Genomic DNA, 6,000 nt, shown 5'->3' on the forward strand with positions numbered 1-6,000 from the left:
GATGAAGTATGTGTTGGATAGGCAGTGGTTGGTCAGATCTAAGATGTGCTTGGGGGGGTTATATTTGTTTTGGATAACTGTCAAGGCTTCTTTGATTGGTACTTGGGTGAAGAGGGATATGACATCAAAGCTCACGAGTAGGTCACTGGGCTGTAAGTTTTGTTGCTTTATGATGTCTATGAACTGGAATGAGTTTTTTACGTATGAGGTGATGGATTCTGCATAGGGCTGTAGTTGTTTGGCGAGAAATTTGGCTAGGTTTTGTAGAGGTGAGCCTATGGAGCTGACTATGGGTCTAAGTGGGGTTCCTTCTTTGTGTATCTTGGGGAGACCATAAAGCTTAGGGCATCTGGATGATTTCTCTCTGGGTATGATTCTTTGCTGAATCTCTTCGCTGATGGGGGAGGCTTTTATTTTGGATCTGGTGGTTTTTTCCAGGTAGGTGGTGGGGTCTGTGTTTAGGGGTTTGTATATGGAGTTTTGGAGTAGGTTGGTTAATTTGAAGGAGCACCCATGGGATCACCCCTCTCACCTGTCATTGCCAACCTCTATATGGAATACTTTGAAACCCAAGCTCTAGAAAAATCCGATCACAAACCCAAACTCTGGCTCAGATATGTGGACGACACCTTCATAATCTGGCCACATGGGAAAGAAAAACTGGACAACTTCCTCACACACCTCAACAGCCTACACCCCAAAATACAGTTCACCATGGAAACAGAAGTGAACAACCAACTTCCCTTCCTGGATGTCTTAGTCTACAGAAAATCCAATGGCTCCCTAGGACACACTATATACCAGAAGAAAACACACACAAACCGCTATCTGCACGCACTCTCACACCACCACCCTGCCCAGATCAACTCTGTAGCCAAGACACTCATTTCCAGAACAAAACGCTTAGCTGACGAACAACACCTAAAAACCGAACTACACACCCTCACTAACGTACTCACATCCAATGGATTCCAAAGAAATAAGATCACCAACCTAATCCAAAAAGAAACCCCCACTAAAATCCAAGACAGAGAACAAGAAAACGGCAAAGCCCTCCTCCCATACATAAAAGGCACCACAGACAGAATAAGCAAAATCCTCCACAAACATAACATCAAGACAGCATTCTGCACAAACCGAAAAATATCCACCATCCTAAGGAACCCCAAAGACAAAATTGAGTTAGAAAATCAAGGAGTATATGAAATCCCATGCACCGCCTGCCCCACCACATACATCGGACAAACCAACAGACGAATAAGTGCACGCATAGAAGAACACAAGAACTCAGTCAGAAAAGAGGAACCAACTTCTTCCCTGGTCCAACACCTTAAAGCCACAGGACATGATATTGACTTTAAAAAGACCAGAACTATCGCCAAAACTGAACACTTTAACAACAGAATAATCAGAGAAGCCATTGAGATAGAAAAACGCCCACACAGCATGAACAAACGAGACGATACCTCCCGCCTACCAGCCATTTGGAAACCCGCCCTTATTGACAAACGAGTCCCTAACACGACGAATGACACCAGACCCACACTCACGAGTGCCACACCTGATGTCACCACCACACATCCACGCAGAAAGCAGACTCAAACCCACACTGATAATGAGCCACGACCAAGGACCAGAAGCCAGACCGCAGCTGCATCATTAGCCACTTTAAACCCCTCCAATCCATACATGAAGCAGACTGACACCCACCATGAAGAGCTCGCACGGCCACAAACACGAAGCCAAACAACAACGCAGCTCACCAGCTCAAATCCCCCTGCAACTCAGACTAAGCTGAGCACAACCAAGCCCCCACCCAAACAGAACACAACCCCAGCCAATCAGAGCACAGCCAAGCCCCTAACCAATCAGAACACACCTCCACCCAATCAGAACACAGCCAAGTTCCCACCCAATCAGCTCACACCTCCACTAGCAGTTAAAAGGAAGAGACAGCTGCGATCTCACATTGCTCCTGGAAGCACGAAGCCGAGAACACCAGCCTGAAGATGACGAATGAGACTTCGTCGAAACGTCGCCAAGACACTTCCAATTTTACGTGGGAGAAGACCCGAATAACCAAAGAGCTACATATATATATATATATATATATATATATATATATGGATGCTTCCTATAGCTATTTTTTATTGCCAGTCTGCAAACTCTTTAGAGGGACGTGGTGACTCATGGGCTAAGCCGCTGGGCTTGTCAATTGAAAGGTCAGCAGTTCAGTGGTTCGAATCCCTAGTGCTGCGTAATGGGGTGAGCTCCCGTTACTTGTCCCAGCTTCTGCCAACCTAGTAGTTCAAAAGAAGGTAAAAAATGCAAGTAGAAAAATAGGGACCACCTTTGGTGGGAAGGTAACAGCATTCTGTGTGCCTTTGGCGTTTAATCATGCTGGCCCACATGACCACGGAGACGTCTTCGGACAGCGCTGGCTCTTCAGCTTTGAAACGGAGATGAGCACTGCGCCCTAGAGTCGGGAACAACTAGCACATATGTGTGAGGGGAACCTTTACCTATTAAACTCTTTGGGTCCCCCCCCCCCGCCTTCCATTCAATCTTGTCTGATTCTCAGAGACTGCCTTCCGAGTCCTTTCACTTTTCTTGGCAAGTAATCACTTTTCAGAAATGATTTGCCATTGTCCCTGCAAAAAAAAACAACCGGCCCAGGCTTCCTATGGCTATCTTGCCTGTCTGCAAACCTTTTGGTTAATTACTTGCAACTGCACTAAAAGTCAATATATTTTTTTTTAAATTTGATTTATATGCCGCCCTTCTCCGGAGACTCAGGGCGGCTTACAATGCGTTAAGCAATAGCCTTCATACTTTTGTATATTTATACAAAGTCAGCTTATTGCCCCCACAATCTGGGTCCTCATTTTACCTACCTTAGAAAGGATGGAAGGCTGAGTCAACCTTCAGCCTGGTAAGATTCGAACCTGCAGAAATTGCAGGCAGCTGTGTTAATAACAGGGTGCATTAAACCACTGTATTACCAATATTCAGGTAATATTCATAACTAGATTAATAGATTGGCCAATGGAGAAAGACATCTAGGAAACAGATATTATCATTAAGTTAAAAAATCTTCCATTATGGAGATTTGGTCATCTTTATGTGTTCAGTAAACATTATTTGTATCCTATTGGTTTGTGCAACAAAAATATGACTATGTGGCTGGTTTATTGGTCATTATCCATTAGGGGCTTTTTTTCACAAATATCTGAAAGCAGGTTTATATATTTGATTGTGTTTTTACTCATTATGCAAATGTGGTGCTTTATTTGCACCACTGTTAAAATGGAAAATCAATTTTCTACCCAAGTCAAATGGAGTATAATAATGAATAACACAAGACAATTAAGAAAAACGTTTTGTTTTTAACAATACTTATTTCATAGACCTTTAAAGATTCAGAAAGAGATTGTTTATTACATTTTATTGTTAATAAGAGTCACAGAAGAAATATAAAAAAAAATTACTAATGTGGCAAGTTTTTGGGTTTTTTTGCTATATGTAATTTCAACAATGTCAAAGCATTGCAATTGAAAAAAAATCCACTGGTGCAGAATGGCATTGCATTATAAGCATTGCAAAGAACAAGAAGATGCTTTTTGCTGATTTATGCTTCATCCATCTGACCAACTAAGAGAAGCAATCCAAGGTTTGGGACAAGAGTTCCATGCTTAACTTCATGTAGTCTTGGAAGCTAAGTAGGACTGAACCTGATTAGTACTTGGAAGAAGATCACTGAGAAATCTTAGGGCTAGGATTTGCAGATTGCAGAAGCTAGTCCTTTATTTGAACCTAGCTTAGGTCAAGGTCAAACTCTCCTACAAGAAGACAATAGCACACTGCTGCTGTCACCTTGCCACAGAATCAACATCATCGATGTGCTGGTGACATGACCAGGAATTGAATTTCATTCAGTTTCCTGGAGATGTTTGAGATGGAACTTGATGCCTTCTCCATGCATATGTGGCTCTGTGTGCGCATGTGTGTGAGAGAGAGAGAAGGGGGATTTTTTCCCCCACTTCAATCATCATCATCTTTAACGATGCCATAATCCCTTGCGGGGTGGAGTCTGGGCAACTGAATGGAGCTAGCAGAGTGTTTAATGGCCGGATGTCCTTCCTGTCACCAATGCGGAGTTTTGTTCAGCAGATATATTCTCATTGTGCCCAGAGAGAAAGAAATATCTGCCTCTACCTAGGATTGAACTCACAGCCTCCAGATTGTGAGGCGAGAGCTCCACCTCTGGGCCACTGCACCAGTCCCTTTTTTTTTTCACTTCAATATATGGAAGATTTTAATAGACAGAAGAATTTGATAGGTGTAACCAAGTATTTAAATGAAAGGAACAGGTGTCACTGCTTTTCAGAAATAAGGGGAAGTAAACCAAAGCAGAAATTCAGTGGAATCCCATGTTTCATAGTTCATTTCAGTTTTACATAAACTCTTAAGAAGCAGTCATTTATAAGCAAGAGTATTGTAGAAAATAGCTCACTGCTTATCAGGTTTTGACTTATTTAAGATGATTGCTTGCTTGTTGGATCCCAAAGGTGCTTCCCCTCCCCCACCCCCAAAGGCAACTGGACTTTCTTGTTTTTCTTTGAAGATGTTTTGCTTCTCACCCAAGAAGCTTCTTTAGCTCTGAAAGTCCAGTTTCCTCTTTAAATACCTTTGTTGGGTATTTGGCTAATAATATCCTCCCATAACAACCTCTGATGTTCTTCAGGTGAAGCAGAGCCACTGTCAGATAAAGGACTGACTTCTCCAATCTTTATATGCAGCAACTGATAAATTTGGAATTTGAGGAGGGGGTCCCAACTTGTCCATCCTGGCTCGGTGTTTGGAAGCTGTAGTTCCAATACATCTGGAGCATAATTTGTGGTAGCATCCTGCATTATAATCAGCATTCTGGGGGGAAGAAAGAATTTGGAGCAGCATGGACCTTCTTTGGGCCTATATGTTTCATGTTACTTCAAAAAAAATTAAAAATGTGGGATTAGGCAGCCCTTTAGTAATGTGAAGTGCAGCAGGGGGCAGCCTTGGTTAAGGGGATTTCTCCCTTATTTCATCACCAATCAGTTATTTTCATTTATTACTATCATAGTGCCTGGGGTCAAGCTACCTCTTTACGATTAAGAAAGTGGATCCTGTTAGATCTCAAGGGGAAAGGCGTTCCCCAGGGCAGGGGCTACTATGGGAAACACATGCTTCCTGGCTCTCACTAGATGTCAAATGTCAACTTGCAAAGCATTTCTAGTCTGCTCTTGAGTTGTCATGGGCAGAAAGGGGGGGGGAGATCTGTCGGAGCAGTTTAGCAGCCACCCGCGAAAGTGCCTCGTTGGAGAATGTGATTTATGATACAGCCTGAGAGGAGGGGGAATAGGGTCATAGTTGAGCCGTAAATTACGTGCAGCAGAGTTGACTACACTTGGGAAGCTGCCATGTTGCTCCTAATAAATAACTGGATTTCTTTTGAAACTTGGCTCGAGGCTCATGAGTTAATTAGGGCATTCGTTGGAGCCTTGACATCAACATTTAAGGCAAGGGATCATAACATTAAGTTTCCTCCAAATCTTAGTTGGCACTCCAAAGCTTTTATTTCAGATTCTCTAGAGCAGGGGTGTCCAACCTTGACAACTTTAAAACTTGTGGACTTCAAGTTCCCAGAATCCCCCAGCCAGCCATATTGAAGTCTACAAGTCTTAAAGTTGCCAAGATTGGACACACCAACCCCGGGCTGTGGCCCACTACCGGGTTGTGAGCTGTTTGGAACTGGGCCACTGAAGTTGCTGACGAGTGCACTCTTGTGCATTCCCACTTGTGCAAGCAGTGGCCGTGTGTGTGTGTGTGTGTGCTCCATCTGGGGAGGTGGCATGCATGCTTGCCTGCTGCTCATGCAAATGGAGCTGCATGCGTGCTTGCCCGCCATTCACATGGAAGCAACCCCTCCACCCCTCCCTGAAGCCAGAAAGGTTGAAGAAC

Source organism: Pituophis catenifer, unplaced genomic scaffold, assembly GCF_029215685.1.
Source record: "Pituophis catenifer annectens isolate HBS135680 unplaced genomic scaffold, rPitCat1.0.hap2 SCAF_4, whole genome shotgun sequence".
Lineage (NCBI taxonomy): Eukaryota > Metazoa > Chordata > Lepidosauria > Squamata > Colubridae > Pituophis > Pituophis catenifer.